Below are 24,145 nucleotides of genomic sequence, written 5' to 3'. Positions count from 1 at the left end.
TTCCTAAGCAGTTTCCCTCGCTGGAGACTGAATTACAGAACACATTGCTGTGACCCATCAAACAATATGCCCTGTTGAGGAATATTCCTTCACATTGTGTGAAGATATGTCACTGTGATTGATTAGTAAAGAGCAGAATGGCCCTTAGCTAGGCAGGAAGGGGTTAGGTGGGACTTCTGGGGACAGAGCTCTGGGAAGAAGAAAAGAGAAGTTTCCAGCAGAGGCAGAGGGAACAGACAAGCAGGAGGAGAGGTAAAAGCCACAAGTCATTTGGAAACGGATGAATAGAAATGGGTTAATTTAAGTTATAAGAGCTAATGGGACAAGCCTAAGCTATAGGTAGAGTTTCATAATTGATAATAAGTCTCTAAATAATTTCTTGTGATCTGGAGGTTCAAAGAAAAATACATTCACAAATGGTATCCAATGTGGGTGCTGGAATATCTAAACATAGGGCCTAAGAAAACAACAAAAGGTCTGGACCAAAAACCAGATGTAGCTTCATAGTCCTGCAGTCCCTCAAGCCTGCTGGTACTCGGCAGCATACAGAGGAGTTGCTTCTCATTGTTGCCTGCAGGCTGGAGCCATCTGCAGCACCATGTGCCAGCACCATATGCTAAACTGAGCTGCACCAGTGCCTGACATAGCAGTTCAAGATTTGTCTCACATGATCAGAGAACATTGTAGATGCTTAGTAAAGACAGATCCAGATGGGGGAAAAAAAAAACTCTAAACAGGTTACAGTGTGTTTTAAAAATGTGTATAGGCTTAAAAAGAAAGAAAATGGTTATAGACAGCCATAGAAAAAGCTAGTTTCAAATTATAAGATAAAGTCTTTAAAAAGAGAATAAAATAATATAAAATATATTAGCCGCATAAATGGAAAATACACAGAGAGTCTGGATTCTATATGGCCTTGTGTTAATTTTGAAATTTTTGAATGCTGATGAGCAGAAAACAACATCTGCTGAAAGACATTGGATTGTGGAAAGGACTGCTGAATTAAACCAGCCTAGACACTTTAGGAATGCCTTAACTTTAAAATGGAAGTAAAAAAAAATGTTTTGCTTTGGGGAAGACATTATGCTTTTGTTTCCACAGGAAAAAAATGCTGTGGATTTTGTCAAGTTTAGATAGGATCAGGTTTGATCAGTGAGATTCCCTGAAAATTCTGTCTACAGACATAAAGAAACAAACCTAACAAAACTAAACAAAACTTGACAAGACATGTGACATATATTTTACCTGATCAAACATAAAACAAAAAGTCATCTTTTGCTGGCTTGTGTACAATGAACAGTCCATAGTGTGATATTGCAGATATATATGATACATTCAAAAGTCTGTGTATTTCCAGGGCAAGGGGACAAGACACCAAGGAAAATGGGTGGCCCAAGTGATCTAGCTTCTCAAATTGCCTCTGTTGCAGTTTTCTCAGAGTTCTACATCCACAAGAGCTTCATAACTACTGGTTGTGATGGTCCAGCCTCATAGACTACTCTGGCCAGATTTCAGACAAGTCCTACATTTTCCCATCACATCAAAACTAGACAACAGCAGCTCTCCCAGGACTTGACCATTAGCTCAATTTTCTCTCGGTCCCCCAATGATGGCATTGCCCCCAGACAGCAGGAAACATTCTAGAGAACAGGACACTCACATTCCCAAGAGATGGGGTGGGTGGATTTTGGTCATTTGATGCGTTATGGATATTGTCATCATTTAGGGATATTGGATACAAGTTGTTATTGGTCATGGTCAGGGAAGAAGTGAAACCAAGGAGATTAAATTCAGGGATCTCTTTCTTATGGGAAAAGGGGGGATATAGTATAGAAATGATGAGATAAAAGGGTAGATTGTTGAGTCTACTTTTGAACAGTCACTAGTCTCAAATATTTTACATTAGTATGGATTTTTGTATATTGATACAAATTTAAAGTTATTTTTGTTATACTGTATATGTTTCTATTCTTGTTTAAGATATTGTTCCTATGCAATTCATTTAAAAATATAATGTAAAGTGTTAGTTCTTAAAATCTATTTAGGATAATAAAAAATATAGATTAAAAGTTAGTCATCTATAACAATCAAACTTATATTCATATTGGATATGTTTTCACGATCATACAAACTTATATTTTAGATAGATAGGTGATCTTTAAACACTTCAAAGACTTACAGAATATGGCATTTATTATGTTTTAAAAACATAAGGCTTTTCCTGACAATTAGACATGCCTGCTCCTGGCAGCACCAGTTTACTTCAAAAAAACGATGATGGGCATTGAAGAACCTCTATATGGAGTTTGCTTTCTTTGTGGCAAAAGGTAGCCACTGGGCAAAGAAACAGTCCTTGCCTCAACTGCTGAAAATATGCTGTCCAAACTGGACAAGAATGACACATAATAAAGAGAATGCTGAACTTTGCCAAGTTAGGACAGTTCTTCCAAATTCCTACTTTACAGAAAAGTCTTGTCAGATATTCTAGGCCTGTAGGTCAAAAATGGATGCCCCAACATTACATAGGAGCCTTGGGTGACTGCCCAGGCAGCCAGATGTTTCTGTCATTTCTATAGTTTTGGAAATTGTTGCTGCACTTCCTGTTTACTCAAGCAATATTTTATCTTTCTTGGATCTCTGACAGAGATTGAAGACTAGATAATTATAGGTTCACCGGTTTCCTTGTTACCAAATTCAGAAAGGAGACTTACATAAGAGATGTAAAGTTAATAAGGTTGAGAGACATAAAAGCTTAAATTGTTTATCTAAAAAATGTTTTAAGGTCTAAGAAGATAGCTTTAAGATGGTAATACAAGTTATAATAAAAAGTGGTTTAGGTATAAGCTTTAAATTCATTGAGATAAGAGATAATGGAATATTTTTTCCAAATGTGCCAAATACAAATGGACTGGACATTGTAAATGCAATTCTTCCTTGATAATTGTTTTTATTGTATCTAGTTTCATTTGTTAAAGTTTATACCTTTCCTTTTTATTTAGACAATACCTGATAATTGTTTCTATTGTATATAGTTTTACTATGTTAGGGTTAAAACCTTTCTTTTTTATTTAGACAGAAAGGGATAAATTGTATGGAATAATATTTTTGTACACTCTGATTGGCTTAGTAAAAAGCTGAACAGTCATTAGCTAGGCAGTATTTTTAGGGAAGACAGGACACTGGGAAGAAAAAAACAGAGACACCAGGAAATGCAGAGCAAGCAGGAAGTGCAATACAGAGAAGAGGTAACAAAGCAATAAGGCAGAAAGTAAATTAATAGAAATGGAATAATATAAGTTATAAGCCAGCAACTGAGCTTTCATAATTAATAATAAGTCTTCCCTGTGTCATTATTGGAAAGCTGACGGTCCCAACGTAAAATCCATCTACAATGCCCACTGTCCCCAGATCAGACTATGAAACAGGTCAGGAACTGTTGAAATAATGACTGCTCACTTGCAAGTTGCTTCTCATTGAGGAATAAAAAATAAGTTGAATCCAGGTTTGCATTCAATTCCTTGGTCCTTCCAATGGAGTCTTCTTCCTGAGACAGTTTCCATGATTTAGTTCCATAGCATGCAATAGTTAGCTCCTTATCATTTGTATTGCTGCACTAGCAGTTATTTGCATTGTTTCAAAATTCAGTGTGTTGTGTCATCAACTGCAATCTAATTAGAAACCTCTTTGAGACTTTTAAACAGCATGGATATAATTCAAGGAAATTATTACACATGAAAATGGACTTAGTAAGAACCAAAAAGGAAATAGTATGTTTGCCACAGAATCACTTTTATAGTCTAGAAAGACAGATGATGTAGATCATGACTTGGAGAAGGAGCAAGGGTCATCTGATGGAAGCAGAAGCTAAATCAAACTTGTTAAGAAATGAAAGACGGCAATGAGGTGGGGTCACAGAACTAATTTCCACATTTCAGCCCGAAGCAGAGGCAGAAGAGCCTTGGCTTCTTTTCAGATTTATTCAACATCTTCCCATTGTCTTCAATAGCCAAAATTCAGGTAACTTGAACTTAAATCCTGGGGAACAGTGTCCAGGCTTTGGTCTCTGTCTGTAATACAGAGACAAGATGAGAAATGAGAGAAAATTCATGTCTAAGCTCTCTGTCACACAGCAACAGTGACTATTTACACTGTTCCCTAAGTATGGAATGCTTCCTCAAAGACTTTTTGTACTTTCAACTATTCAATGTTGTGTTTTAACATTTCTACATTTCAAGACATTTCCTTTTTATTTCTGAGAACTTTACAGAACCATTTTGTAGCAACTGTTGGACACTACAAAAATATTTGTAATGTATAAATTATCTAATATGGATCTTGGCTTTATCATTGTAGATGTTTGGACATTTAACTTTTAAAAAATGTCATCAAAATTACTTGAAAATTTTTTCAAGTTTTGTTTTTAAATTTAAAAAAAAGTTAATTATTTAAAAACTTCATACAACTTATGCTGATCATATTCACGTCCCTTCTCACTCCAGATCCTCCAAGGTCTCCCCCCCCTCCTACATATTCAACTCAGGGTATTTAAAAAAAAAGATATTTAAAAATTTCACTTTTCCAAGTTTATATGTCACTGAAAGCTCATCCTCTCACTAGCATAAAGAGCGGTTGGAGTAGATTCTTAACTAAAAATGCACAATGCACAGAACATGTGTCACCTTGTGAAATCTATTTGACGTTTGCCTTGATGTAGGCCTACCTCTCAAAGATTCCTTAGGATTCAAAAAAATCAGAGTTGCTGCAGAGAACCTAAGTGCTTAAATCCTTGTCTCTGCTACTGGGGATTATGTCACTGGATGCTCCAGAAAATGAATATGTTCTGAAGTGGATGAAGTACAAGATTAAATCCCCAAGTTGGATGAGTATGACATAATAATGCTTGACAAGTTCTTGAAGAGTTTAAACAGCAATCAAAGGAGAAAATGGTTTTCCGTAGCATAAGAACACAGAGCCTGAAGTACCAAAAGGGAAACATTTGAATGGTTTTTGAGAAATATTTCCTAATGGAGTCATAAGTTATACCTACAGAATTTTCTTTGGGAGTGGGGATAAATGGTTGGAGCAGAGATTTTTGAAGTAACTAAAAATAGAGAATATACTATGGGAATATAGCTAAGGAGTTAGCAGCCATTTGAGCTTTCAGATTCCAGTGCTAGAATTGGCTATTACATTTGTATAGTAATTTACCATAAAGTATGTGTACCCATATAATTTTCTTCAATTCTTGGGTGAGTGGCCACTTTCACTCTTCTTTAAGATGCGCATTTGTTGGGTGCCATCTCAGATACCATAATCTTGATGCCTGACTTCTATGTTTCCGTAGGAAACTCTACACATAATTCTTACACAGCTACATTCTGAAAAGTACCACCTCACATTATGGAATGGAAGTACATGCCTCCAATGAATACCTGTCATGTCTACCTTACAGGCCATGATGGGGACATTCAGCAGGTCAATGTTTGGAGACCTTTCCTCAATATGAATTGTATTTCCTTTCTCCTTACCAATCAAGATTTATCATGTGACTTGATTTTGTCAATAAAAGTGACCTGAAGTAACAATGTGTACTGTCTCGTGGGGATTTTAAGATCTAGTAACTCCTTGTGATATCCTCTTTCTTCTTCCTCTGTGAATTACAAGGTCCAGAGAATAATTGTTTGTTAGTCTAGATCCTGAAATGAGAGCAGGCAACAGGAAACAGAGTCCACATAACCTGCAATGGACATGTAACAAGACAGAGAACCTATGTTGTTCTAATCTTCAGAATTTGGGAGATATTGATAACTATAGCATTGTTCTGACCGACAAGCCTGAGTCTACCAACTTAGACCATAGCAGTCATATTCTATGTATGGTTTCTCATGTTTTCACCATGGGGTCATTTCTCCTGAGTCTCATACTACTCCTGAATGAGAGGCCGTTCCTAGGTTTTGAACAATCATCCTTGAATTCTTTAAGGCTTTTTGTTCTTGTTTCCATTCCAGTTCTGACAAAGCCTAGAAACCCTGTCCATTTGTACATCAGAATATGTACCTCATTTTCTCTGGTTTTGATGACTTCAATCTTTCAATTGTTAGACTCAGTCTAACAATTAACAATTGTTAATGTTCATGAAAGGGATAAAACAACATATAATGTCACATGTGGTCATTTAGCTGTGTCGTATAGGAACCCTATCAATCTATTGTCAATCTCTTCCAGGTGCAAGAGTTCAAGAATGTTTGATGGTGATAATTGGCCTTTTTTATTATCTGAATCAAAGAATTCAAACATAAATCAAATCATATAAAAATGAAGACTACTAGACTAAGGGGATACCATTTTATGTGGTCTGCTAAAATCTTATTTGAATCTGTTCAGCACACAAACTAACATCTATTACCTAGGACTTGGAGCTGGAAGCAGGCTGGCAAACTGTGGAGTCATGTATTTGGGTTTGGGTATCATTGTGTGTAATTTTTTGGGAGGGTATGTGAAGTTTATTTACCTAATTGTGTTAGGCTTAGACTTGTATTAGCATAATGGCTTTGTGTTTCCTGAACATGGCTCTGAGACCGGTGAGGGGCAGGTGGCTTGGGATTAAATTTGGAACATAACCAACGTACAAGAAAATGTCAACTATCTATCTGGAACATTAAGGAAATGAGTTGTACTGGATACAAAGTTCATGTGTATAAAAATAGCTTCATTTTAAACTATTTTTGGTGAACATCTTTGAAAATGTATATATACTTCCCTGCTTTATTAAATAGAACATTCTAATTTGATCTCTGCCTGATGACTCAATCATGAATTATTCTATCGGGCTTTAATAGAGCTTCAGAGTACAGGGTTCTGTGTTTGAACCTGTCAGACGCCCAGTTTGGAGTTCTGGTGTCATCTTTTCTGAGATTTCTGTCCTCACCATAAACTTTCTGGCTTCCAGCCATGGCTTTTTGGGACTGTGAGAGTGTGTCTCAGCAGTGGCACACTGCCTCTAGAAATCCTCAAACTGAGAAACCAGACAGTCTCACTTGTTGAAGTTTAACCTAAAACAGGAATAAGCTGACTCCAAATGTGGCCCCAGGAGCTCTCCTATGGGAGAAAATGTGCACAAACTTTATGTCACTTTTGCTCATTTTTAGTTCTGTGTTTCTTGATTTGCAAGAATACAAGTTTCTAGTTTCCTGACTATCATTGCGTCTATTTTGAACAGAGATGATATAATATGAGGTCATAGTTAGATGAGGCTAATGAAAAGCTTAACCATAACAGTCCATCTTTGGAACTCTGCACTATTTGGGATGTTTCTAGAAACCAAGTTTGTTATCATGGTAGTGTTACATCATTTTAAAAGAGAAAGACAGAAGTGTCTTCAACAAGTCTTCATGCTAAGGTAGTTTAAGGGTTTTGGAGGGGTGTGGCCCAATCAGCAAAATGCCTGCTGCAGAAGTACAAGAACCTGAGTTTGTACTCACATAAAAGAGGAATATGAGTTGGGTCTGTAACCCCAGTCCTAGAGTGTAGCCAGACTTTCTTTGGACTGCCAGCTCACAAATAAGGATACACAAACTTCTTATTAAGTATGAAAGCTTGTTCTTAGCTTAGGCTTGTTCCCAACTAGCTCTTAAAACCTAAATTAACCCATTTCTATGAATCAATATTCTGCTACGTGGCTTGCTACCTCTCCTCCATACTGTATATCTGATATCCTCTGTGTCTTGCAGGCAAAAAAAAAAAAAACCCACCTCTCAGATTCTTCCCAGAGTTCCTATTTCTGCCCAAAAGTCCAACCTATCCTCTCCTGCCTACCTACTAGCTGTTCAGCTCTTTTTTAAACCGATTAGAAGGTGCCTTAGGTAGATGAGGTAAAACAGACACATCTTTACAGTGTATGAAAAGATTATCCCACAACATTTCCCCTCTTTTGTCTAAATAGAAAGGAGAGGTTTTAAGTCTAACACAGTAAAACTATTTGCAATAAGAACACTTATCAGGTAATTAAATTCACAATGTCCAGTCCATTTGTATTTGGAAAATTCAGAGAAAGTATTATCTATCTTATCTTGGTGAGTCCAATGTTTTATACCTAAACCACTTTCTAAAATAACTTGTATTACCAACTAAAAATATCCTTTTAGACCTTAAAACATTTTCTTAGATAAACAACTTAAGCTTTTATGTCTCTCAATGTTTATAAGCTTTACATCTCTTTTGTGAGTTCCTTTTTTGAATTTGATAACAAAGAAAATGGTAAAACTATAGTTATCTGCTTTTCAACCCATCAGAGACTTGAGAAGGATTAAATATTACCTGAGTAAACAGGACATGCAGAGCAAGCACCTTCCAAAACTATATGACAGACAGATGACTGCCTGGATAGTCACCCAAGGTTCCTCTGCAACATTGGGGCATCCATCTTTGGCCTACAGGCCTAGAATATGTGACATACTTTTCTGTGAAGCAGGAATTTTGAGGGACTCACTTACCTTGTCTTGGCAAAGTTTGGCAATTGATTTCCTTTGTATCCTGCTTGTCTAATTTGGACGGCATACTGTCAGCAGTTGAGGCAAGGATAGTTTTTTTGCATAGTAGCTAGCTTTGCCACATTTAAAGCAAACTCTATATGGAGGTTTTTAGATGCATACCATCTTCTCTGAAGTAAGTTTTGTTGCCAGGAGCTGACATATCTCACTGTCATGAAAAGCCTAGTTATTAAAACATTTTAAATGCCATATTATGTAGATCTTTGAAGTGTTTGAAGAACACTTTTCTATCTAAAAGACATCTCTGTTTAACTTTGAAAACATACCTAATATGACTACTAGCTTGATTATTATATGACTAACTAATAACCTGCATTTTTTATTATCCTAAACAGTTTATAATAATAGTTTTCAAGGACAGAAACTTTACATTATCTTTTAAAGGAGCTGCCTAGGTACAATACCTTAAACAAAAGTAGACAAATATAGACATTATGTTATAACAAAAATAACCTTAAATTTGTATCCATATACAAAAATCCATACCAATGGAGGAAGAGATAGACTGATCCATGGAGCACATTAGCCAGTCAGTGTATCCAAATCAATGAACTCAAGGTTCAGCAAGAGACCTTATCTCAAAAGGTAAGAGAGTGGGCTGTCATGATAGCTCAGTGGGTAAGGGTACTTCCCTCCAAGCTGATTTCAATCCTAGGAGTCATAAATTGGAAGGAGAGATCCAACTTTCACAAATTTTCTTCTTATCACTATACTAAGTCTATGACATGCACATTTAGATTCAGGAATATATAACACATGCATACACACAACAAACAAACAAATGAATGGATAAATATTTAATTATGTTTTTAAAGATGGAGTATGATTGAGCAAGATACCCATCATCTGCCCCCAGCATCTATACACTGATGTCCATGTGCACATATGCCCATAATCACGTGAACAAATACTTAACACACACACACACACACACACACACACACACACACACACACAGAGTTACTTTAATAAAAAGTCTTAACTTGTTCTTATAGAGAAGTATTGCCTTTCTAAATATTTATCCTTTATTTTTCTATGTTGTATGCTTTTTTGAAAAGATCTAAAATCACCCCTACTTGTTTGATTTACTGGCACCTAAGATGGATCACTCTTATAGTAGCACCTTTGTCCTATATAGTTATATTCATGGAGTGCGTCATAGAAATAACGGGCAAAAGGACATGTAAAGATGACAAGGATGGTTGGGACATGGACACAGTCCATTTAAGGAAATATTTCTAGATGTGGCCTCTCCCTTCAAAAAGTACAAGCAAAGGCTCTTCAAAGCTGTTTATTGTCAGTTATAGAATTCAACATTCCCTAAGCACCTGGTTGTTAAAGTAAATGCGATGTGAAGGAAGTGACTTCCACCAGCTTCAGATATACTTGTGCAGGGCCAGAAAGAAGTGTTTGATCAACATGGACAAGAAGACATGGCTCCTTTCCATTCTTTCCCTGACAGATGAGGAAGATAATGATTTATTACATGAGGCTGAGACCTTTCGTGTGGCTGTGATTACCTGGGACATCTCAGACAGCTTCATACCCGTTCTCCTCTGTGGTGAGCTGCAACCTATGGCACTCCCACAGCCATCGAGGAGAACAGAAAACATGTGTTTATAGTTACTATAGAGGAAGTGCAGAACTATGTAGTCTCGTATGCCAGTGGAGGCAGTCTGGCTGGGATTGGGGCATGAGAGGCCATGCAGAGCATGAAAGGAAACCACCGTAAAATGAAAACCAGTCATCACTCCCATATGATCATCTTCTTGTTCTCAGACTTGCTCTCTGGAGCTGCCCTCTGGAGTACAGGCCTTAGCAGAAGATGGAGAACACAGGAGTTGCAGGAAAATTAAATCTGCACAAGTCCATTCTATGCAACAGGAAACCAAGTTTGCTTCCTCTTCCGCACAGCCTGTCCCTACACTTTTCTATCTCTTTACCCATTCTTCTATCCCCCTTTTTTTTCTATGTAGAAGCCAGAGTAATCCTCCAAGTCTGCATAAGTGGTCATATTACCCACATTTTTAACTCCTTCCCTGTATGTAGCCTTGTAGGCCTGCATAATCATAACCAGATGTCTTCCCACTTCTCTCTGGTGACATGCCCTATCTCTTTCTCCTGGCTCCTATACATTCTCTCACTTCTGTCACAAAAGCTTACTTCAATATTTTAAAAGAATCATGATATGTATACTTTTTGGTTTCTATGGCTTTGAGTAAGTTGAACTTTTTCTAGTCTCTAGCCAGTTTCTTCAAGAGCATCAATCCTAAGCCCCTCCCCTCAGGAAACCCCACCTTTAGGAACTACTTGGTCCTTGTGCTAGGTATCTCTCACCATCACTCTTTGTACACCCCAGTGCCTCCTGTGTCTAAGGTCTTGTTCCCTTGGGATCATGATACACTTCTGATGTGAACCACCTGTTGATTACCTCCTTTCTCTGGAAAATGCATGGCTGCGATCTACTTGCTTGACAATTTAAGTGCCTGGTAGCACTTTAGGCTTGCATGACCTTCCACCTCTCTCCTGCCTGATTACTAACTTAGGCTTGCTGACCTTTATGGAGCATTATGTTGATCTAATTCTTGCTGCTTTACCTATCAATGAGCCTGTTCTAGCGATGGTCTCCTTTCAATGTTGCCTTACCATCATCACAAACCTTCTTTAGCTCATCCTGACCTTTCAGAAATGACCATGTCTTAGCAAAGATAATACTGCCCTTAAATGACCATTAAGATGACTTTAATTGTGTGTATGTCTGTGTATCTGTGTGTGGGCATGTGCCTTCAAGTGAAGGTGCCTATAGAGGACAGAAGTCATTGCAGCAGGAGGAGTTACAAGTGGTTGTGGGCTGCCTGATGTGGGTTCTGGGAATCAAACTCAAGTTCTCTGCCAGAGCAGTGTGCATATTCTTAATCGCTGAACGATTTTTTTTCTATCCCTGAAGTGACCCTTTAAAAGATTGAAAGTCAGAAGTGACTTAGAACATTGGTAGATGTTCTTAAAGATATTAAAAAGTAAAGGGGATGCTTGTAAGTCAATGAAAGAGAATACTCACGTACAGTGACATTCCATGACAGAATTAGATAAAAATTTTAGTGTGCAATAAGTAAAGTGCATCTCCAAAGGTTATTGCTCATAGATTCTTGACTCTTTCCTAGACTCTTTTGGGAATGGAGTAGGTCTTCAGTAGACACCAGTCTATAAATGCAGGGGCAGCAAGAACTCTATCTTTCCAGTTCAAAAGTCTCCCTGTGGCATGATGTCTATTTGATGGAGAATGCTATGTTGCACCATTCAAAAACCTGTGACAGGAACAACCATATTCTTAAGTAAACCCTATAGTCTGATAGAGGCATAATATAGGGTTTGGATACTGAATGGGGATGGAAAATAATAAAAACACTGAGCTGGGAAAGAAAAAAAGTTCCTGCTTTTTGTTACTCTCTCATATTATTGTTTTGATGTAGTAGTTAGACAAAATTTGTCATAACTCACTTTAAATAATTAAATAAAAGAACCAATATCTACGAGATTAAAAATTGCCTGTTTTGGTCTGTCAACATAGCTGCAATGACCTTCCATCTGTATTACATTTTTCTCATCTTGAAAATGAGTTGGAGGTAAATAAAGCCTCTTCTTCATTACAGAAGGCAAGGATCAATACTTTCAGTCAGTGGCCTGGTCAGTCTGTTAGTCTGATATAAGAAAATGAAGAAGGATTTTAGTATTAGATCCATCTTAACTATCAAAGCCCCTTATAGCAGGATAATTGTTTTCTAGTTTAACTTTGTACACTGGAAGGGATGATACTGATCTCAGAACTACAAGGAGCAAATTATGGAATTAGAGTGGAGGGACTGGAAAAGATAAGGGAGACAAAAATTGGTGAGTTTCAGATGTTCCTACAGGTTTCCATCAGTGAAGGATGAAGCATGCTTACTAGGGGAAAGGGCTTTACAGCACACCCACGTTTGAGCAGAGCCCGGCAAAACAGTCTCAGCAGCACACTTCCAAAGTACACCCTCACTGATGAACTCCTTCTCTGGGTTTTTGTCTTATGCTTCTAGATATACAAAAACCATTCTTACCTACGTGGAAATTAGTGTCCTTTTAATTACTTTCACAAGTTCTATCTTGCTTCTTTATTCTTTAACAACATAGTGGAAGTGTTTTTATTTTACTAACAATAAAAATCTAAAATCTTCTTGCCTCCTCATCTTTCTGACAACTTTCGGCTCTACCATGGATAGCAACCTTTTATTCATTTGTTCATTTATTTTTTCCTTTTATTCATTCATTTTCATTATTCTTCTATTCATTCTGAAAATAAGTATTCTACATTCCATCAACCATGATAATCTGGTCTGGCATTCAGAAGCTAATGAACAACTCAAGAAGAGAGGAATGTTTAAGAATAAGTGCATTGAACCCAGGATTGTGAGCTCACATTTGTAATCCCAGAACTTGTAAATCTGAAGTAGGAGGATTGCCATAAGTTCCAGATAGCCTAGCTACTTGGTGAGTTCCAGGCCAACCTGAACTACAGGGTAAGAACCTGTTTCAATAAAACAAACAAATGGAAAATGAGTGCTTTGAATTCAGAGATAGCCTTCCACTTGAACTCTTTTTTTTTTTTTTGACAGGGTTTCTCTGTGTAGTTTTGGTGGCTGTCCTGGATCTCACTCCGTAGACCAGGCTGGTCTCTAACTCACAGAGATCCACTTGGCTCTGCTGGGATTAAAGGTTTGTGCCACCACTGCCTGGCTTCCACTTGAATTCTTAACCAAATCTGCCCCAGCTGTCTGACCCGGAGAAGCATGTGTCTCAACTTTAAAATGAAGATGCAAATTATTACTGTTCCAGTGCTATTGTCAAGAGTAAAAATGACAATAATGGCACTATTAATGTGCTGTCTGACATAAAAAGTAATATTCAGTAAACATGACCATGATGATGATGGTGGGAGTTTTAATGATCTGGTTCTCTGTAACTGAAATTTTTCCTGTGCCTGCCTGGCTCCCGTGGCTTCATAGTCCTGCTGCTGCTCAGACCCAAGTAGATACAAAGAGGCTTATATTAATTAAAAATGGTTGGCCATTAGCTCAGGCTAACGATTGACTAGCTCTTACACTTAAACTCAGCCCATTTCTGTTATATAGTATTTCATCACGTGTTTTGTGGCCTTACCTGTGTGCCATTACATGCTGTTCCGTGGATGGTGGGCTGGCCTTTTCTAACTCTGCTCTTCCTCTTCCCAGCATTCCTTTAGTCTGCTCACCCTGCCTATACTTCCTGCCTGGCTACTTGCCAATCAGTGTTTTATTAAACCAGTGTACAAAAGCATTATCCCACAGCAGTTCTTCTTAATGATCTAGACTTTTAAAGGAGCATCATGTAAGTCACCATAGATCTATTGGATTTTTTTTTTTTACTGCATTGATGTTTTGCCTGCATACTTGTCTGTATGAAGGTGTCAAATCCTCTGGGACTAAAGTTACAGACAGTTGTGAACTGCCATGTGGGAGCTGGGATTTGAACCCCAGTCCTCTGGGAGGGCATTCAGTGCTCTTAAGCACTGAGCCATCTCTCCAACCCTGCTTTTGAAATTTTTAAACAGATTAACTACTAGGTTTTGGGCACCACTGAAGCTTTATTTTCACAGTACTCCATCTAAAACCTATGACCAGCTTGTTTATCTTTTATGTGTCTCAGAGATCACTTGTATTATAGTTAATTCCAAGAGTCCTCTCCATTTATTTGAAGTGCAATTTTAATAGAAACTTCATATAATTATGAAAGATTGTTAAATGGTCTATTCCAAGGTAACAGATAGCCTCTATGGAAATCATTCTTCAGTGCAGAGTCTGAGCTAGTTTGTGACAGAATAATTACATCTCAGACCAATATGCATTATTTAAATTCTCATGTTGATATTAGAATCCCTTCTATTATTTTTTAACTATTTGTTAATTTACAGGTGTTCATATATCTGATATTTTAAGAGTATCATTAAAAGGATCAGCTCAATTAACTGTGGAATATTCTGTACACTTGATTATTAATCTTATTTATAGGAACTACTAGCACTTAGAGCGGATAAGATCTACTTTGCATGCTCTTTATCAGTTTATTCTTTCTGGGTAACATACAACAACCTGGTGTCATTTATTTCTCTTTTGTCTGTAGAATGATTGGATGTTCTGCTGCTTTAGGGTAAATGTACCCATTTTTTTTCTGGGTTTCTGTAGCCACCTGCAGTTAGCTATCAAGTCACTTGTGTTACCTTGGCCCAGTACAACTTCATCTAGAATATCATTTCTCTTCTAATTACCTTCAGCAGGATAGCACAGGTATACCCTCATGGAAGTATCAGGGATGAAAAGGAGATAACAGAAATGCATGAGTACTTTTGTCAAACTTGGCCTGTCTTCAGATTTTTCTAATTGATCAAAACAAATCTGTATACTTATAGGATATAGTACATCTATATATTTATACCACAGTTAGAGTGATAAATTAGTACTAAGAGTCATGCACACATCAGGTATGACAACCTTGGTCTGGGAATTCAACCACTATGATAGCCTGCTTTCTGAGCCCAAATGATAATTTGATGTTAGCTGTCAAAGATTTTGACTCTCATCTAGTATACTCCCAAATCTCTTCACATTGTGGCATCATGAGTGTAGCCTAGTGTGTTGTGACTAATATCAGGTACATAGAGAGTTCCTCTTGATTAAGAAAGTTATAGAACAGGGGAAATGCCACTTGCCATAGATGTGCCTACAGTATTGAGATGGAATGGAGACAGAATTACTTTACATGAACATTCCCATTGAGAGTCAAGAAGAATGAAACGTTAATAGTAATTACAGGCGCATAGTGACTTTAAACTCCTTGCTGAATGCTGTCTTCCCTGCTCCCAACTGGCTTTAATGAGTCTAGTTCTTGATGCTCTTCATGGTTCTTATTTTTTCACAATTTCATGCTTTTTCTATTCTACTCTTCTTGGCCATTTCCAAAGAACATATGGACCCAGCTATTTTACTCTGTCATATGCCCAAAGGACCCTATATCCTATTCCATAGATACTTGCTCAGCCATGTTCATTACTGCTCTATTCACAATAGCCAGGAAATAGAAATGACCTACATGTACTTTAACTAACAAATGGATAATGAAAATATGGTACATATTCATATACACCATGTAATACTATCCAGCTGTAAAGTAAAATGAAATCATGAACTTTGAATGTAAATGGTGGAACTAGAAAAGATCATACTGAGTAAGGTAACCCAGAACCAGAAAGACAATAGGGAAATGGGAAAAATGGGAGGAGAAGACTCTCATTGGGCGGGATATAAATAGAGGAAGGAGAGAGAAAAAATAATAATAATAAGGATTTATGAAAAAGTCATAAGGAATCATATTATCAACTATCTATTAAAAACCTATTATACATATGTTTATCTACAAATATATAGTTTAAATAAAAATCTGAGCAGGCAATGTTCCCTCAAAGAGCCAAAGACCATCTTATAAAAAACCCAAACACTATGCATTAGAAGCCCCCTTTCAAGTTATTGGTCAGGGTTGTCCAAGAGACTCCTAACTATAGGTTATTGGGTTATTGATTGCTATTGACCTTGGTTGCCACATAGAGGCGAAAGATAATTCCCTATTGATGAAGATATGCACTCCAGACTTAGTGCCTAGACGACCTTGAGCTGTAAGTGTCCTGAAAGCCTCTTCCATGAGGATGAGATTTTATGGTATCAATAGACACAATGCTAGCTTCCAAAGGAGGGAAGCAACCAACAGCTGACTCAGTTATGAAACCTGAGAACCCCAACAATGGCAAGAATAGCACACTGATCCTAAGGGTGCAGTGGAGTCATGTATACCTTGGTGGTAACCAACAGCTCTCCAGTTAGACTTAAGATAGGTAAAACAAGATGGAAATCATGCCTGGTGCAGGAAACTAGCCAACTACTGGGGCTAGTGAAGTCATGGATATAGGAGGAGAACCTACAATCACCACTTTATTCACCAGCATTATTGCTAACTGCCTTCCAAATATTTGTTCTCATACCACAGACAAGTGTAGTCTTCATGCCTAATCAGTGAAACTTCTGTTTGAAGTAGGTGGAGACCATTACAGAAAGTCACAGCCAACCAAAATTCAGAGTTGTGGAGCCCTGTCATGTTGTAACCCACTATATTTCCTAGTGGCTGTACCCAGCAGGACTGCATAAGAGGTTGATTGGACTATGGGCCTGGGTACCAGGTGTTTGTAAGGGTCTACACTTGACTGTGACTAGCAAAGGGGAGGTCTTTTGCTCCACCCCTTGGCATTGTTATAAATGGATCTTTGGAATAAAGTTCTGGGCCGGTGGATAAAGATCCAGGCCCACTCGAGTCTATCCTGCGTTTCTCTTTGTTTTCTCTCCCCTATTTATTTCTAAGTCTCTTATCCCTCATTCCTCAAGAGTTCCTGGGGTAAAAAATGGTTGGGGCTGGTCCCCCACACTGTCAGTGGATACATACACAAAACAACTCCTGCACCCAAGGCTTAGGGAACATGTGGAATTGACATCAGAGAAAAAGACTGTAAGAACCAGAGGATCAGAGAGTTTGCTGTGAGACTGTATTCCCTAATAATGTCAGAAGCTATACCCATAAAATCTTGCTGGCATAACTGCCTAAAATTGAGCTGACCAAAGACAAAAACAATTGACATACTAAAGTGGAAGGGGAAAAGACCAAGAGGCCCCAATCCTACAAAACAACTATGGACAACTGAAGGATGCTAAGAGAAGGAGAAATAATCTGGCTTAGGGAAGAGCACACCAACTAGTTATCTAATATCAAGTGGTTAGCCCTGAAAACATCCACACAAATAAGATAAAAGCTAAGCAGGCTGTATTTATGTATTTAAGAATATGTATGTTTATACATATACATTTGTGACAGCAATTAATGAGAAAGAGGTCATTAAATTGAAAGAGAGAAAGGAGGGGTATGTGGATGATTTGAAGGGAGGAAAGAAAGGGGGAAAATGATGTAATTATATTATAATTTCAAAAAAATAAAATAATTCAAAAAGGAACATTGAGAAAAATTTGTACATAACACCTATCAAAATTTTGAAATACAAAAGTCTTTTTGCAAGCTTGAGATATTTTTGTACAGTTTAAATTCCTCTTTGAGTCCAATTCGGTATAACATTGCCAACCCAGCTGAAATAAAATGTTTATATTTCCTTCAATGTGACTTGATTCCAGTCTATGAGCTAAAAGCCACACATTTTATGCCTTTGCGTGCCCTTTTGTGTAAGAGAGATGTCTTTCCAGGCTCTTCCTTAATTCTTTCACAGAACTTTATAGTGGTCTTATAGTCACACCTGTAATTTGATCTTTGTTCCTCAGTTATATTTTCTGAGAAATGTCTTTGTTCCCTTGAGGTGCTATGGATGAAAACAGTTTTATGTTTCCTCCCAGAAAACCATGAATCCTCTCGCTCTCTTTTTTGTGTTCTACCAATACATTTGATAGCTTCATTCTCTAAACAATATCCTTATAACAACAAATTAAATATAGTCAATATGGAGGACAGCACTTCAATATTGTTGCTTAAATTCATGGTTCATTAATGCATTTTGATATTGATAATTACATCAGGTGACAGTTTTACCGGCTCTATGTAGTATAAAATGGATCAAGATTTTTCTAACAATATCTTCATAATTTCTCTAGCTTGTACTGGATGCTTTGACCCAAAGCCAACGCCATGTAGCCTAAGTTTTATATGGTTTAACACAACCCCAATTACAAATTTTTTTTTATTGGTTTTCTACTGTGTACCACAAAACATTCCAGAATTTAGTGGCTTAACACAGAAACCATAGGATGCTTCTCGTTGGTCTATGGAGAATGAAAGAATACGGAGAGCTAAGCTAGGTCTGCATCAGTGCTCCGGTACCTGTTATCTGCTGGGAGCCCAGTCAGACGCTGTCGCACTCATGGTGGCCACAGTTGGGAAATCCCGGACTCTTCTATTCATCTCTCAACATTGAATCCGACCTTTTGTAAACACTTCATGGAATGTTATGCTTTAAAAATTTAGAGAGCATGGAAGTATGCTGGGTTAATTAGAGATTTTAGCCATGGTTAGGGGAATAAAAGGTGGTTTATCTTCTAATTCTTCAGGATTTCTCTCTTATTGTCTGATATCTATAAAAGTACGTATACATACATACATATGTACAAACATATATATATATATATATATATATATATATATATATACCTATTTGATATCCATTAGATGATCAATAAACATTTAATATTAATTATTGAATGAATAAATGGAAGAAGAACATGCATACATAGTAATGCAACATTGATCAAATATTTAACTAGATAATCTACAATGTGTTCTGGTGCTTTGTTTTATATAACATGGATACAGTTACAATTTCTCAAATAAGATGGGCATATGTACCTTTGCCTTGGTTATTTCATCAATTCATATCCAAATGTCAAGATTTTCCTTGATTTACAGATTTTCATAATGCCTTCTTTAGGTAACTTCAGCACAAAGTGATCTAAATCTTGTGTTTTTGGTATTTATTCTATTTTCTTTAGGGCTGGAATAAATCATGTTGATATCAGACTTCCTGGAAATATTGAAACTAGTTATATACATGTGCCATTTAGCTTTTTGTCAACTTTATACAAGCTAGAGTCACGTGGGAAGAAAGAACATTAACTGGAGGATTACCTCTATCAAACTGCTTGTAAGCAAGTCGGTAGGGGAATTTTCTTTATTAATGATTTAGGTGGGATGGCCTAGGCCACTGTGGGTGGTACCATCAGTGGACAAGTGTTCCTAAGCTGTATAAAAGAGCAAACAGAATGGAAGTAAGCCAATAAACACCATTTTTCTGTGACTTCTGCTTCAGTTCCTGTATCCTGGATCCTATCCCTCTGAGTTTCTGCCTTGGCTTTCTCCAGTGATGAACTATGATTGGGGCATATGACCCAAATATACTGTCACCTCTCCAAGTTCTTTTTGTCACAGCAACAGAAATCAATTAGGGCAATGCATGGTCTCTGAAACACTTTTCTAAATAGTCTTCACCATATCTGTCCTAGTTTCCTTCAAATACCGTGGTTATTAAATTTGTTGGATAAACATATAAATGAAGTATATTTATGCCATGCAGTGTTAAGGCAGAGATATGTCTGCATTCTTTTTTATTATTAAGAAATTTTCTATTCATTCTACATACCAACCACACATCCTCCTCTCCTCCCTCCTCCCACCCCACCAAGCCTTGCCCGCCCAGCCCAGCCCCATTCCCACCTCTTTCACGGCAAGGCCTTGTCTGTATTCGTTCTTGTTAGTTGTAGGTCAGTTCCTTGTAAATGACCAATGTTCAGTTAACACTTAATGTATGGGAGATGAACAAAAGAGTAAGTCAGCAGATTAACAAATAAACTGAAACAAATATAATTTAGACTATTTCATGAAGTTTAACTCTACACTGTATTAAAATTATTTTATGATTAGTTTTAATACTAAGTCCTTAGACCAGTCCAGGAACTCAAAGTCTATTACTGTCTTGGTTTTCATTCTTATTCAGAGACCTTTTCCTAGGACAGAAAGAGAAATTACACACTGTGTTCACCAGGAGTTTTATTTATTAAGTGAAAATTTCCAAGTTTTTAACAGGACAAATACAACATTGGCATCTTTTCAAGAATAATGTGCTGAGCTATTCCTTATAGGCAGAAATGACTAGTACCTGTGTTATGTGGATGCCAAAGATTCTTTTCTTTAGTCTCATGTTTTCACTTTTACTGAGACATAGTTCCTGCATGTAAGAGACTCAGTTTTCATTGTAGTTGTTTTGAAATTGTCTAACTCTACTTCTACTTCCAGAGATATTCTAATTACATTATGAGATGGTCCCAAGAAAGTATGTTCTATCAACCGCTTCATTCCCTTGATATTCTCTCTCTCTCTCTCTCTCTCTCTCTCTCTCTCTCTCTCTCTCTCTCTCAGCTACATGGTTGCATGGGTATATGCATGTGTGTACCTGTATAGAGGCCAGAAGTTTAAGTTTACACTGGCTGTCTTCTTAGATCCTCTCCCCTCCTTATTTCTTGAGACAGGGTCTCTCACTGAACCCAGAACTCAGCTTTTTGCCTAGACTGGCTGGCCAGTGAGCTCTGGAGATCTGCTTATTTCCACTGCTCCCTTCCTCCTTGCCACAGATTTTATAGATGTGCACCATCAGCCTGACTTTTTCCATGTGTCCTGTAGATCCAAACTCAAGATTTCTTGGTTGTTCGACAGGCACTTCACTGATTGAATCGCCTCATTATTTCCCCACTATTCTTGTGATTCTGATACGAGTGATCCATAGAATCTAATCTTGTAGTCTATATATTAATAATGTGAGTGTGTGCACATGTGTGCATATGTCTATGTATAATGAAAAGTAAAATGTCATGGAGGTTTTGATCAATATCTGTGTAATACCAAATTGAAGCAGGATGTAAAACTTTGTCACCTTTTCCTAGAAGCCTATGGACCTTTGCTTAAAGTATTGGTCTGATGAGTATTTTCCTTGTTGCAATAATGAGTATTATTTTTAGGATTCAGAAGGAGAATATGTAGTTTTCAAAGGGACTAAGGCATACATGAAGATCAACAATTTTTTAAGGATATTTCTTTCCTGGAATATCCTGAGAGGTGGCCATCATATGTTACACATTTCTGAGAACCTTCTGACTAACTTTGTTGTTTGTATAAGAATAATGAAAATTATCTACACTGGATGTGTACCCCGGATGTGGACAGCAAGGATGAAGGCATTACATGGGACAGATGTGCTCCATTAGATCCCAGGAAATCTTAGTTCCCAAGTCAGTAGTGAATGCAATTTATAACTGTATTTTCCCTGTTAGTTTATATGCCTAAACTTGAACTTGATGGTGCAGGTTTCTATTTACAGCACTTTATTGCCTCTCCCATTATCCCTGTAGGTGAGAACAATGGTGGGGGGAGGCAGGGGCCGGTAGAGGAGAAAAGATGTTCAGTGTATACTCAAGAATTCTATTAACATCACATCACTTTGGGCCATTGGATATGTGTTTTATAAGCACTGTTAAGTTTTATCTCTTTTACCCTTACTGCAATTATCTGTTGGAATTTTATAGGACCATAGACATACCGAGAGGAAGGATTTAATCATTAAGTACTTTCAGCCTAATTGGCTCTCAATTGGAGGAGATGCCTTGGGTTTGGAAATGTGCCGTAAGTTAGCAGAGCATGCAGGTTCATTGCCCACCTGTGGAGTTGACAGATACAAGGGAACATTCTGACTTGGCATCAGTTTGGCATATAGTTAGCATATCTGTCTCCAGGGCTGCCCCCAGGGCTCTGTATTTGTTAGCTGTGTTTCTGATGGGCAGACATTAAGGCTAAGTTGCTTAGTTATCTGGGCTGAGAACCTGACCATGGCAGTTGGCTTGAGAAGTTATGGAGACGGTCCCACAACCGTGTTACCTGGAAAACAAGATGATGTAACAACTTTCAATCTTTATTTACGGTGTCTTTCTGCGTCGTTAAGTCAACTAGTAAGCCAGTTATGTGTGATACCAAGGTAAGACTAGCCTTGTTTAAACGGGTTAGGTTACGTTTTTTCAAAGTTAGTTAGTTGTTGAATAATTTTGAAAGACAGCCTACTTAACTGTGAAACTATTTTCACTTTATGTAATTGAGTTATACTAATGACCCCACAGAATTGTTTCTATTATTTAACAAACTGAAATATCTAAAGTGCCTAGTAAATGCCTGACATATGAAGAAATTTCTATAAATATTACTACATGTACATGCAGAAGTGTTAACACACATTTTCAGACACACGGATACACATTTACATGGATTCTTGTATTGTTTGTCTTCTTTATCAGTTTTTCCTTTTGTTTCTATCAATAATTCTAAGAAATGAGATCAAGCATGGTTCCATCCTGAACAGCACCAATTTGTACTATAGCCATTACCCATGGTAGGGGATACACTGAGTACTTGAAATGAGGCTAGCCCATGTTCAGATATGCTATGGCCAAATAAAGTTCATATTGCATTTGAAAACTATAGAAAATTATTTTAACTATTTTAATAGTCTTGTGATAAAATAAATCTGACCTACAGATTGTTAAGTATATAAACTCTCTGCATTCCTTTGTCAAAGGCCAACATAAGACCCTCTACAGAAACATTGAAGATAATATTTCTCCCATGGGAACTATGTTTGAAGTGACGTTCACATTTCTCTTGTTCCTCCTCCATGCACTTTTATCAGTAATTACCAGGAATTTCTCCATTTTTGAAGTTTTTATTTTTCATTGTGTATACGTGTTTGTCTGTGTACGGGTATGTACATATGAGTGCAGGTACCCACAGAGACCAAAGAGGGCATCAGATCATCTGAAGCTGGAATCGCAGAAACAGTAGAACACCCCATATGAGTGCTGAGAACAAAGCTTAAGTCCTCTGGAAGAGCAGTGCATACTCTTAACCACCAACCCCTCGCTATAGCCCCTATCTAAAATTTCTATCTGAACTACATTGTCAGCTTAAATGTACTGTTTCCAAACTGTGATTTTATTCTCTTCACAACTATATCCTATTTCCAATTTCCCCATTTCTCTTCTAATCTTGTTTCTTCTAGGACCTTACCACTATTTGCTTGAGCCCTATCTCTAGTGCTAGGGTGATTCTTCACCTGACCTCTATTCAGTCTATTCTGTACCTCTAACCCAAAGTCACCTGGCTAAAATATCATTTAAACATATGCATAGCATGATTGTTTTTCAATGCTTTCAAAAGCACCCATTTTCCCGTGAGATAAAAATCTACATCCATCAAGTTGGTATTTAAAGCTTTCCTACAAACCTAAATGGTCATACTGGTCCACTCTTTGTCTTTATTCAAGTTCTCAGTCTAGAAAAAAATAGTTGTGCTATATTCTAGAAGCCCAACTTCTGGAGAGGTACACATGTGCTCACGAAAAATAACTAATCTTTGAATGCTGGGTTAGGAGGGAGAGACTGCATTTTTTAGACACCTGTAAGTTGACATGCCTTTTAGAGTTACAGAAATTTTCTTCTCAGCTAACTTAGATGAGGAAGACAAGAGGTTCTTGGTCTGATAGGAAGCGAGAGGAGGGAAAGTCACAGAGAGGGGAGATTGGAGTCATGAAGAATCATCTTACAATTTTTCAAAAGCTTCTGATTATACTACAAAATGCACTGACGGTACAACGATGATACTTCAGGTTCACAGTCATTTGAAATTTTGCTTTGCACTATTTTTTCCAGGAAAGAAGGACATTTTGATGTGCACTGTCAAAGGGCACAGTCCTTGGAGGGTGATGGACACAAACGGAACAGCTCGTGACCTCTAGTCATATGATTTCTGAAGCCTTGAGCTTACGCAGTACATTATGATTTCCTAAATGCTTCTTGGCCATTAACTCATGAAGCAGTCTCAAAACTAAATGGTGGACAGTT

Source organism: Peromyscus maniculatus, chromosome 4, assembly GCF_049852395.1.
Source record: "Peromyscus maniculatus bairdii isolate BWxNUB_F1_BW_parent chromosome 4, HU_Pman_BW_mat_3.1, whole genome shotgun sequence".
NCBI classification, from domain to species: domain Eukaryota; kingdom Metazoa; phylum Chordata; class Mammalia; order Rodentia; family Cricetidae; genus Peromyscus; species Peromyscus maniculatus.
Note: the sequence above shows the minus strand (reverse complement) of the source record.